Source organism: Marmota flaviventris, chromosome 10, assembly GCF_047511675.1.
Source record: "Marmota flaviventris isolate mMarFla1 chromosome 10, mMarFla1.hap1, whole genome shotgun sequence".
Lineage (NCBI taxonomy): Eukaryota > Metazoa > Chordata > Mammalia > Rodentia > Sciuridae > Marmota > Marmota flaviventris.
Genome location: NC_092507.1, coordinates 110,692,506 through 110,706,011, shown reverse-complemented (window position 1 = coordinate 110,706,011; position 13,506 = coordinate 110,692,506). Strand labels below are relative to the sequence as shown.

The 13,506-nt window shown below is 37.6% G+C and overlaps 2 pseudogenes; one reads left to right on the top strand and one right to left on the bottom strand.

Moving 5' to 3' along the window:
• Positions 1-216: 216 nt before the first annotated feature.
• Positions 217-971, bottom strand: LOC114082735 (ankyrin repeat domain-containing protein 33B pseudogene; annotated as a pseudogene).
• Positions 972-8,087: 7,116 nt separating this feature from the next.
• On the top strand, positions 8,088-9,745 carry LOC114082736 (dual specificity protein phosphatase 4 pseudogene; annotated as a pseudogene).
• The last annotated feature ends 3,761 nt before the right edge of the window (positions 9,746-13,506 follow it).

Here is a 13,506-nt window from a genome sequence, read left to right as displayed (position 1 = left end):
GGCAGGAGGCTGGCCTTCCACCTGGCAGAGGCTGACCCCTGGGCCCCTGGAAGGTAAAGGGATGGGGTGCTGACTCTTGGAACCTCCTCTCTGGAGGCCCTCTGGGCCTCAGAAGTCTGCTATTGTTGTTCAGTGCCTTCCTCCTCATCCCTCTCTTGGGCAAGGGTGTCCTGGTTCCCCCAGCTGCTAGGATTTCCTTACTGCCTGCTGCCTTTTTCACCCACAGGAAAGGTCCTCAGAGCTCACAGTTTGGCAGATGATGGCCACAATTGGACTGTAAAAGCTTATGCTCATCCTGATCATATTGTCTAGGATGCTCCCATCCTCCAGGCCCCAGCTGGAGTGCTAGGTCAGCATGGACCACACAAACTCAGTGAGTCTCTGCAAGCATTTTGGGGAGGCTGTAGGCTTCAGAACTTCCTCACAGGCCAGCAGCAGCTCTAGCCTGTACTTTTCCCCAAACTGTTTGGGAGAGGGTTGCATGTAGCCTCCACCCAGTCTATGTAAGTGGCTCACTTCTGGGGGGATATTTCATGAGGGATCTCCCTTCCATGTATATCTGCCCCTGCATCAGGACTCTGGCACACTCCATTTAGCCCTGCATGGTGACTTTCATCATGGCAGTGAAGCTGAACACGTTCCTTCTTTCAAGATCAAGACCAGAGAAATAGTTCAACAGGTAGTTGGTGATGGTGGGGTGTCCTGCAGGCACAGCTGTGATTAGGGCCATGTTCTCCTCGTTGCCTTGCCAGTTGATGTCTTATGGGGGCACTCTGCTAAGATCACCACAGTGTCCACAAAGCAGACAACAAAAAGGCCCATCAAGCACTGCAGTTGGTCCCCTGCACCTGCTCATCTCGAGGACCCCACTGCACCAGTGTTTGAAGGAGCCCTAAATCCTTGGCACAGCCAGTGCACAGGAAGGTGGCCTCCTCCAGGACATTCTCCAGGGTGCTGTCCCTGCTCACCATACTGCATTTCTCGTCACTTTCAGAAAGATAGAAGGAATCATCAGAAGTGATTCTGCCTTGTGTCTGCCAGAGTATTCTTCTCTTCACATTTTAGCTTGTCTGAAATTGGGATGCATCTCATTACCAGCAACCAGTTGATAGTCACAGAATTATCCCAGATTGTGCACATGTGAATTATAGCTTATAGTGGTATCCCCTTGACTGACCTGCATAACATTAATATAAAAAATGCCAGGTTTGATTGGCATTGTAAAATGGCTTCAAAAATATTACCCTATGACTCAAGTTTATCATATATGCAGAAAAACATGGAAACAGAGCAGCAGGGTAGAACTTTGATATTAGTGAAACACATACTCAGTGTTAGCAGAACTGATCACCATTTCATATTTTCTTGAGTAGCACTCACAAAATATTTTGAGAGCTAACATAGGAAGATAAGCACAAATAGATGAAGTTGAACTACATTTTGTCAGTGAGGCCTTGCAAAAGGTTGTCTATCTCATGCCAATCAATGAAGTTGAAGGCAAAGAAAATTACTGTCTCATATGTGAGACAGTGCAAGAAGGTTCAGATGAGAAATGACTGAAAGATTGTCTTGATCTAATCAGTGAATTAGTTGAGTGGTAAACTCAAGGCAGGTGGGGTGTGGCTGGAGGAAGTTGTTCATTGGAGGCATGTGTATGAGGTATACATTTTGAATCTGGAGAAAAGAGTTTCTCTCTCTGCTTTCTGATCATTATGTAAGTTGCCTCCTAAGCCACACTCTTTATCCATTGATATTAAATTTATGTCTAATTACACATGAATATTCATATTATTACATATGCTTTATATTAATGTAGTTTTATGTATAGAACTAAATTTAGGAATAGTGTAGGGTTAGACATAGGGCTAGGGAATGAATATGTATATCTCAAAAGCATGAATATTCATAAGAATGTGCACGTGAAAATGTGTATGAAAATATATATGTTTTGAAATAGGCAAGGGTTTAATTTGAATCATAATACACATTTTTAATTTGCAAATGCAGAGATAAATTATATAAAACATATTGATATGTATGCAAATATACCATTGAAAATTGAATATATAAGTCAAAATATACATAAACATATTACTACATACACATTCATGTAAAATTAACTATAGAGATATTTTGAGAGTTAATATTAAATTATAGCTTGGGTTAAAGTTAGAGAATGAATATGTAAATCAAAAACAAAAATATAATTACACATGAAAATATATGTAAGTGTACATTTTTCAAATGGAGAAGGATTTAAGAGGAGATATAAATACACTTTTTTAAAAATTGTAAACACAGATAAATGTATATTAATATGTAAATAATACTTATGAAATGGACGTGTCTAATTAACAAAAATATTCATATTATTATATTTGATGCTATATTAATATTTTTAGGTATATTGTTAAATTTAGGATTACTATTGTTTTTAGGATTAGGGTTAGGAATTAATATATATATATTGAAAATCATGAATATTCATAAGAATGTACATGCGTATATTTGTATGGCAACATATATCCCTATATATGGGTTTGTTTTTTTGGAGGGGTGTTACCAGGGATTGAACTCAGGGGCACCCTTGACCACTGAGCCACATCCCTAGCACTATGTCAATTTTTATTCAGAGAGTCTTACTGAGTTGCTTATTGCCTTGCTTTGCTGAGGCTGGTTTTGAACTCCAGATCATCCTGAGACTCCAGAGCCACTGGGATTACAGGTGTGTGTCACTATGCCCCTGGTATATGTTTGAAATAGGGAAGTGAGTCTTATAAATACACATTTTAAAATTGCAATTGTAGAGATAAATTTTATATATGCATAACCAAGAATATATATGTGAATATACCATTTGTAATTGAATATCTAAGTTGAAATACACATACACATTCATATATTTATGTAAATAGGTTTAGGTATAAGGGTGTTGTGAGAGTTAGTATTAAATTATGGCTTGGGTTAGGGTTGATGTTTGGGAATGAATAAGTTTTTCAGAAAACATGAATATTAATGAGCATATACTTGTGAAAATATCTATGAAAATATATATAAACACATATGCTTTAAAACAGTGAAAGGTTTAATGTGAGTTGTATGAATATACATTTCTTATTTTGCAAATGCAGAAATAGAAAATATATATTAATACAAAAATATGTGAATATGCCATTGATAATTGAATATATGTATCAAAATACACAAAACATTTATGTAAGTACATAGGCTTTTATGTAAAATTAGATTTACTCAAAGTGGTATGCATAGGATTAGTATTAAATTATGGCAAGAGTTAGCAATATGGCTATGGAATGAATATGTATATCAAAAAACATGAATATTTCTAAGAATGTACATGTGAAAGTATATAAAAATATATTTTTTGAAATAGAAAAGAGTTTAACGTGAGATGTATACATACACTTTTTAAATTTGTGAATACACAAATAAATATGCATATATTATATATGCAAATATATTTTTGATAATTGAATATATATGTCTCATTACACATGTATATTCACAATTTTATGTATGCTTCTATACTAATGTAGATTCAGGTATAAGGTTATATTTAGGTTTAGTGTTAAATTTTGTGCAGGGTAATGGTTAGGGTTAGTAAAAGAAATGCATATGAAAAACCAAGAATACTCATTAGAATAACTCATGAATATAAGTATGAAAATATAAATAAATATATATGTTTTGAACTAGGGAAGGTTTTATTTTTTATTTATTATTTAAAAAAATTTAGTTGTTGATAGACCTTTATTTTATTTATTTATATGCAGTGATGAGAATCAAACCCAGTTACTCACACATGCCAGTAAATTGCACTACCACTGAGCCCCAGCCCCAGCCCTGAACTAAGAAAAGTTTTAACATAACACATATTGTGAACTCTAGAGCGTTCGGGTCCCTGGGTAAGGGTCGCGAAATAACCAGGACACAGGGGATGCAGAGCAAAGGCAGCAATTGCAACTGCATGCTGAGGTTTATTTGCAAGTTCCTTTTATCTACTTCTTCTAACAAAGCAAGCAATTCTTCAATATCACGTTACCCACATTGCCCAAATATCATGCCTCAGCGGATACACAGAGCTAAATTCAGATCGTTCCTGTTTATTTGATAAGTACCCTCTTAAAGTTCTTTGTAGACATTATCTAATCCCCCGAGGATGCATTTGTTTCTTTAGAATGTACTGTTCCCAGGATAAGTATGCAGGAAGCTTCTTCCTCTTGGCCAAACCATGCAGAACTTGTGACTTGCGATAAGGGGAAGAGAACTTTTCCTCCTCCTAACTGAGGTTTGCCTCAGCTGACCTAAATCACAACCACAGCTCTTGCAAAATGTCAGGCCTGAGGGAGCTAAACTCTGCACACTCAAACCCCAACAACATATGAATACAGATTTTTAAAAATAGGACTGCACAGATTTATTATATATATGAATATATACTGATACATATTCTAATATAACATTGATACCTGTATACATAATTATTTACAAATGAATATTAAAATTATTATATATGCATTTATTTAAAGGTAGATTTAAGTATACAAGTAAATATAGGGTTATTATCACTTTCAAATTTTGGTTTACATTTACGTTTATCTTTAGGGAATAAATATACTTGTTGGAAAAATGAATACACCTAAGAATGTGCATGGTAACATTTGCATAAAATTAACATAAATATATGTTTTGAAATAGGGAAGGGTTAATATGAAATATAAATACAAATTTTTAATATGCAAATGCAAAGATAAATTTTATATATGTATATATAATAACACTTCTGCAAATATAAGTGATAAATGTGTATGTAAATATAAATACATATGAGTATTCATATAAGTATATATGCTTTTATCTGAAAGTAGGGTAGTTATAGGGGTAAAACTATGGTTAGTACTAAATTTTGTATATAGTTAGGGTTAGGGAATGAATAAGTATATTGAAAAATAATATTTTAAGAATGCACATGTGCAATTTTGATGTTTTGAAATTCTGAAGGGTTAAATGTGAGATTTAGGAAGACACATTTTTAATTTGTGAAAGCAGATATATGTATATATATGTATATAAAAATGTATATATGCAAATATACCAATGACATGAATGCAAGTCAAATTACACATAAACATTAGGCAATGAATAGGTATATTGAAAAACAAGTAATTATAAGAATGTACATGTAAAAATGTGCATTAAAATACATAGAAATATATGTTTTGAGATAGGAAAAGGTGTGAGATGTATAAATACACATTTATTAATTTCCAAATGTACAGATAAATTATATGTGAACATATATAAATACTTATGTATACAATTATCAATTGGATATTTGAATATGTATGTAAGAATATTCATATTACTATATATGCTTTTGAATGGGGTAAATTTAGGATTAGTATTAAATATTGTGTAGGGTAAAGGTTAAAGTTAGGGTATGAGTATATATATAAAAGAAACATGAATATTCAAAAAATATGCATGTGAAAATACATATAAAATATATTTGAAAAATGAACACGGACCTAGTAAAAAAGGACATTATATGGAGAAATGATGACAATAACTAAAGGAAATCCACTGCCATATATACAGTTGGAAACATATATGTTTAATATATAATAATAGAAAAGAGAAAAAGTACAAGGGAAAAAAAGTTTATCTCAGGTATTTTGAAGCAGTGAAGGCAAGATAACAAATGCAATCATAAAGCAAGTCTCAAAATTTCCTCAAGGATTTATTGAGAATAGATGATTTGAACATAGAATTAAATTAAGAGTCAACAATAAAAAATAAGTGAAAGATCATCAGAAGTTTCAAATAAAGCAAAGACTTTTTATAAAAAATATATATGGGGTAAAGAAAAACATTACAAGGAAAATTGGAAATGCTTTTGAGCTGACAGATAACAAAGATTCAACAGATCAAAGCAATAGGAGGCTGATGAAGCAGTTCATAATTCCACCTGCTTACATTAGAAAAAGACACAGGGATAAAATCAGTGTTGACACTGATCATGCAACTTGAGAAGCACTAATAATAATTTATTTCTAATAATAAATGTACATGGAGTCCAGGGCCAGTGGATGTACCATATACCAACGTGGGATCACAAAGAGTGCAGCACCATAGCAGGCAGATGTGCAAGTGGCCAGGAGCTGAATGGTGTCTTGAAGATGTGTGCAGGTCACCTGAAGATCTTGACTTTGTTGTCACTGAGAGGCAGGATGGGGTGGAAGAGAAAGGAAGGGAAAGGACTATTTCTTAGTTATTTGTGCTGCTGGATCCTGGGCACATTGACCACAACCATAGAACTTTTTTTTTTTTTTTCCTCTGATGTGTGGTTTGGTCTTTGGAGCATTTTTCTTCTAGGCCTACTCTCTGTGACACAGGCCACATTTCATAAGGTGCTCCTGGAAACTCTGGTACAATTCAGATTTTTCTTTAGTGAATAATCTGGCAAGATCATGGAGGAAAGCAATTACTTAGGCATAGACCTGAAATGAATCCTTTGTACTTGGAAGCACCATCTTCTCTCTCTTGCATATATTATAGTTTTTAATTTTAGGCAGATTACTGGAAGTATACTAATATAATTTTGCATAATTAAACTCCTGTTAGGAGACTCTTTTCAAAGGCCCTCTTTTGATTGAAATGGGGACTCCACTGTTCAGGTCTCCTTGAATTCTAGAAGTGCAAGAGAGTTGGGGGTGGGACAGAGTCCTTGCCTGGTGACAGCTCCTGTGAAGAGCATCTGGGGAGCCATGTTGAAGCCTGACCTGGACTAAAGCCATTTTAAGGAGCCATTCCAGAAGGAGCAATGGTTTTGGAGAAAGAATGATGTACTTCTTTGGGAAAGGCTGGGGGAGCAGGGAAGGAAAAAGTTACTTCATTTGCAGTGTTGTTGAACAGTGCTGTCATTGAGTGCCAGATTAGAGGTCCTTTCAAACTTGGCTAGAAAGGAGGACATTTTTAAAGCCCTTGAAGAGGCTATGTGGCAAAAAACATCTCTGTTCACCCATGAATGACTTCAAGCCTCAATGTCACCATCAAGTCATAATGCTCTTTCTCACCCAGAATAACAGGCCCAGGTTCACTACATATGCTTCCATGAACTGTTAACCTGTGTTGGCATGGTTTGTCCTGTCTGCCTGTCTCAAAGCCCCATGATTGGGTGAGGCTTACTGTTTTCAGAAAAGCCATTGGTGCCCTTGCATGGGTGCTCTGCTTCCCTGGGAGCTGCATGGCTGAACAGTGGGTTGAAAGAAAAGCATAAAGGGGCTGGGGTTTCTGGGCAGTGGACCCATGTACAGGCAGCACTCTTGGACATTCCCACTTTTTCCTTAATTCCTGGAAATCTTAAATGCATCTTCCCTTCTTTTCAATTGTTTATCTCAGGTATTTTGTCACTGTGTTGACAAGTGATCTAATACAAGCAAAAAGAGAGTCTCAAAATTTTCTTATGGATGTTGTTCAGAGTAGATGATTTGATAACAGAACTAAATGATGAGTCAACAAAGTAAACCTTGTGAAAAATCACCAAAAGTTTTGAAATGAAGCAAAGCATTTTAATAAAATATACATATGGGGTAAAGATAAAACTTACAAGGAAATTTGGAAATAATTTTGAGCAGAAGATAACTGACATTGAACCAATCAACAGCAACAGGATGCATCTTAAGAAGTTCTTAAAGTACTGCTTCTACTTCAACTTGCTTACATGAGAAAAAGATATATGGATGGATAAAATAAATGTTGTCTCTGATCATCCACCTTGAGTAGTTACAAAAACAAAACAAAAACAAAACAAGAAGGAAGAAATTAGAACAAAGTGGATGGAAAAAGATAATAAGGGCCTACCCTTATTATCTTTTTCCAAGTAAAATAAAGACAGGAGAAAATGATGACACCATAAAGAAAAACAAGAAAACAGAAAAGAATTTCTCAAAAAGTTCACTAAACTTTATGAGGACAAGAACAAGTAAGATAGAAAAGCACAATGAGCAATACCAAATACAAAAGTTATCTGAATTGATCCTATGATGTTACAATAACTTAGTACTATGTATACTCTTGTAATGCTGTATGATATGAAAAACAATTATCTCAATGACAACATAGATGACAAGCATCTTGCCAAACCAATTATTAAACTTCCTCCAAGAAAAAGTGGATGCAGTGCCCAGAGCTCTGGCGGATGCAAGGGGAAGAGCAGCAATGAGCTGTCTGCAGCCCAAGGTGCAGGAGCAGCAAAACACGTTTGAGGCAACAACAGGAAGGAGCCAGCTCTACTCTCCCTTCAACACACTCACTTCCGCTGCCACCCCCTAGTGAGTGCAAGATCATGCAAGGCACCTGAGGCTGCTAGGACTGCTATGTAACCTGAACATGAAGGAGGAAGGTGACCCAATAGGGGTCTGGCCGCCCAAGCCTCGGGGAACCAAGTTGGTGGTCACTTCTGAAGGCTCCTTCTCTTAACCCTTGTTCGCCCATTCCTGTTGCCTGGCTGGCCTGGGTGACTATTGATCGCCCCAGTTCCTACACTCCATGGTGATGGATGGCAATGTGCTCAAAAGGCTGATGAAGCTAAGTGAGAACCACCAAGGCAGAGGTTGGGAGCTGGTGGTTGCGATGGGTTGAGGGACGGGGTGGATGGTGCAGTGAGTGGCGGCAGCTGGGCTGACAGCAGGGGCAGCCCCCAACCCTGGGGCTGGGGAGCATCAGCAAATGCTTGCTACTCTATTTTTTGCATACCTTTCGTATTGGAGGTTCGGTCCACCTCCTTTGATACAACACCCAGGACAATAGGAGGAACAAAGGCTCCATGAGTCTGGAGTCCATCCTGCACGCCCAAGAGGAAGTGCGCCCTCTTGTGCTCTATCCTCTACTTGGCTGTCATCCTCTACTTTGAGTGGAGCTCGCATGCCAAGGGCTCAGAGAGGATTGCACCATGACCCTAGTAGTGCATGCACTCCATTCTAAGCCTCAGTGAGCAGACATCTATATTCTCAAACGTGGCTGTGAGAAGTTTTCCTCTGCTTACACAGAATTCTGTTCCAAAACCAACAACCCGGCAGACATCCCACCAGTGCCACTGAGTCCTGTCACCTGGGCTGCAGTTCCAGTGGAACTGCTCTGTGCATCCAGGCGGAGGGGTCCCTTGGAGATTCTTTGGTTCCTCTACTTCCATGGTGCCTTCCACGCTGCCTGGATAGACATGCTGAACGCCTTAGGGATCACAGCCCTGTTGAATGTCTCCTCCAAATGCCCAAACCACATGGAAGGATGCTACCAGTACAAACACATCTGGTGGAAGACAACCACAAGTCCGTCATGGGCTCCTGGTTCATGGAAGCCATGGAGTAGGACTGTGCAGTGAAGGACTGCCCTTGTCCAGGGATGGTGCACTGCTAAAAAGGCTTTGTGTGCTCTGCTACCATCTGCTTGGCTTAGCAGATGACAAAGGAGCAGCTGAGGCTGGAGAAGGCCTTGAGCTGCATGGAGCAGCTGTCCCAGGTACTGGCCACATCCTGCCCCTCCAGGCCCGCCAGCCCTTCAGGCCCTTTAGGGGAGCTGCAAGCCCATCTCCACCCTTACCTCAAAATTTGTCTTCAGCTTCCCTATCTTCCTGGGTGTGCACTCGGCCCTCAGCCGACTGCTTGACCTTCTCAGCCTCAGCACTACCTCCCCCAGCACTCGGAGCCACAAACCTAACCCCTAAAACCAAGGTGCTGCCAGCAAGGGATGCAAGATCCTCGTGTGGGACTGAACAATATATAAATTTGTTTCAAGAGTACATAATGAGTCTAATGTCTACTATGGCAGATATCTTTTTCTCCATTTATCATGCCTTCTACTACTGCAAAGACAAGTGCAGTTTCCCAGTCTCATCTGAAGTAAGAGTTCCAATTGGCATTGATTCTTCAATGAGATGAATTCATGTGAGACAAACCTACAGTGCATATGGGCAATTCGGGGTAGGAGTGGCATGTAGGTAACTGTGTTCTTTTGAAGACAGTGAGTGTCCAGTGGAACTGCTCTGTGCATCCAGGAGGTAGGATCCCTTGAAGTTGGGTTCCTGGCAGCAAGGTGTTAAGTGGCACAAGTTGGGGGGACAGTGTCCATTGGAATACTTCTGTGCTGTGTTTGGACCTTCCTCCTGGCTCCATTTTTTTCTAGATGTGCAGAATCCAAACAGAGGTCTCTGTCCTTCCTGGAAATTTTATAAATTATGGAAATATCTTGAATATATCCCTTAATGTAATATAATTGCATTTTATTATATAATTAATTACATAATTATATGTAATTAATTATATAATTACAGGAGTGAATTCTACTCTCTGCATATAAGACCTGGCTGATGCCTTATTTGTAAAGATTGAGTTAACTGACCTAAAAACATGCCATTGCTATGTTAATGAGCTTTGATGAAAAATACCTGACAAGAACAACTTTTAGAGGAGAGATTGATTTTGTTTCACAATTTCAGAGTGTTTAGACTACCATTGGCTGGCTCCAAGGCAGAAATATTATGGGGGAAGGATATGATGGAGGAAAGCTGCTCAGCACATGGGAGCTAAGAAGCAGAGAGAGAGGGGAAGGGACCAGGACATATAGAGCCCAAGGTCACGCTCCCTCTGACCTTCTTCCTCCCATCATGACTCACCTGCTTACAGTTACAAACCAATAGTTCATTCAAATTTTTAATTCATCAAATGGATCAATCCAGCTCTTATAATCCAACTGTTTCACTTCTGAACATGGTTGTTTTGTTTAACACTTGAGTTCTTTAGGGGACATTTCTAGGTCCATACTATAACAATTGACTTGCACATGGTTAATATTCAGTACATTTTTCTATTATTATCACTACTGCTACATATACAGCAACTACCACAAGATGTGAAGGAAGAAAGGATCCATTCATAATAGCAACAACAAACCAAATAATTAGAGAAAAAATATAAGAGAGATGTGCAAAATCTATTGGAAGGATAATTTAACATACTAAGTTATGCACAAAAAGAGACTTGAATTGATTTTTCTTAGAAAGACTCAATATCATTAAATTTTTTCTTCTGCCTTAAAGATTCATAAAAGACTATAATTTCAAAAGGAATATCAACATGATTTTTTTTTCAATTTTAGAACAAGACAATCTGATTTTTAATTTTTTTTAATCTTTATTTTTTAGATATAGTTGGAAACAATACTGTTAAATTTATTTATTTATTTATATGTGGTGCTGAGGATCGAACCCAGGGCCTCACACATGTGAGGCAAGTGCTCTACTGCTGAGCCACAACCCCAGCCCCAAGAAAGCTGATTTTTAAAAATCAGATTGACAAAGATTCTAAGGAAAAGCAAATTTACTTACTAATGAAAATGTAAGAGAAAATCATATTTAAAAGAATTGATATACAAAAGTGAATGAGAATTAAAAGCACACAATCAAAACCTTTGGTGGACTACCAATTTATAGGAGTACCCCCTAAAATAAGGTTTCATGAGAGATAATTGTATTTCTTCCTCTTTTTAAACAGCCGTTTAGTTGTTGATGGACACAATAACTTTATTTTATTTATTTATTTTTATGTGTTGCTGAGGATCAAATCAGGGCCTCACACATGTCAGATAACCTCTCCACCACAGAGTCATGACCCAGCCCCAAAGGACAATTGTTTTTAGTCTAGTCAGTATAGAGTGATACTCTTGATAGTGACTGTCACAAAATGGTTTATTTAGAATACTATTATATATATAATAATTATATATTATTTCTATATTTTCTAAGTAGATTACACTATTCTTTGCCTAAAGAAAATAGCAGTCACTGATATTGTCAAGACGTCGAGTAGAGCAAAGGGAAGTATCCTAAAGATGCACTGTTTAGAATAGAACCTGATGTTACAGAATACATAGGGGTAGCTTTTATATTTTTACATCTCTTTGATTTGGTTTTACTTTCACCTTGGGTGTCTTTTTAAATTTCAGCATGGGACATCTTTTTTGGTTTTCTGATCTTTGTATATTGAAGATATTTTCCTATCCTTACCCTGAAATTGGAAGATTGGAGACAACAGCAAGAGAAAGAAACCAATAAAAGAATGAAGGGCACATGCTCTTTCTTGGACAGGTCCTCTCATCTCTCCTGAAGGTCCACTGTGGACACTTCCTAAAATTGCCTGCTCCCCATAGAAAGGAGGACACAGTCAATAGAACAGTGGCAGTTTTTTTTCTTATTGCAAATGCCTTGGCAGTTGCCCTTCTCAGGCTGACTGTTAATTCAGAGCTCTGACTTCAACTCATCCCCAACACAGATCAAGTCTACTACAAGAAGCACCACTCCCCACATGCCCAAATCTGGAAATCCACAGGCTGTCAAGGACTCATAATACTCTGCCCCAGCACAGAACATTTTATTGCTTTCCAGGAATATGACCAGGCAGGTCAGGATTGACCTAGACATTGACACACTACATACTTTCATCTAAAGTATTTTCAGTTTTACTCTTAAAAATGCAATTAGCATGATTTGAATGAACTTTCAGGTAGTGGAACATGGGGAGGTTCCTGGAGAGTGGCATTCCTGGAGAGGGCAAGGAAGCTCTGCCCCTCTTCTCCCTTACCTGTGCTCTCTTTCATCTGGCTTCATGTCAATCTATTCTGTAATATCTTTTGTTGATAGACCAATAAATTTGCAAACACAAGTGTTTCCCTGAGTTCTGTGAGCTGCTCTAGCAAATTAACCAAAAGTAAGGAGGGGATTAGGAACCCCAATTTATAGCCTACCACCTATACATATAATAGATAGATTTATAAAATAAAATGTTTATATGATAAAATATAAATATACATATAAATACACACACACACACACACACACACACACCCCACATGCATTAGCACAGGTCACAGCCTATGCTTGCTGTTGGAATCCAAAGTGGAGCACAGCCTCATAAGATTCACCCTCAAACTGTGGAATTTAACCCTATTCTCTAGGAAGTATCAGCATAGAATTGAATTACAGGGCTCCCAGAGGGTATCCACTAGAGAACTGATTGACTGTTAGAGGATCAAATATCCACACACATTTTGATGAACAAAAGTCATTCTGGATTAAGTATAAGAGAAAATATACTTTTTTCTATAATTTAGGGATGTTGGTATGTAAAAATAGAGCCTCTGCCTCTGCCAACTCAGATCTTAGGGACCAGCCATGAAAATAGTAATATAAATAAACAGCAACAGTGAAATGTGCCAGTTGGTGATTTCTCATTTTGACACATGGTGAAAAGAACAGTTGGAGCCTTGGCCAGTTCATATTTCCCTTTAACATGGGTTTGAAATGCTTTCTGGGGCAGTAAAAATTGCCTTGGGTAACACAGTTTTCCTACACAATGATTTGTTACCATTTTCTCCAACATCTTGCAATTTTTGTTGGCATCATGTGAAACTTTTTTAAGAGATTAGTAATAA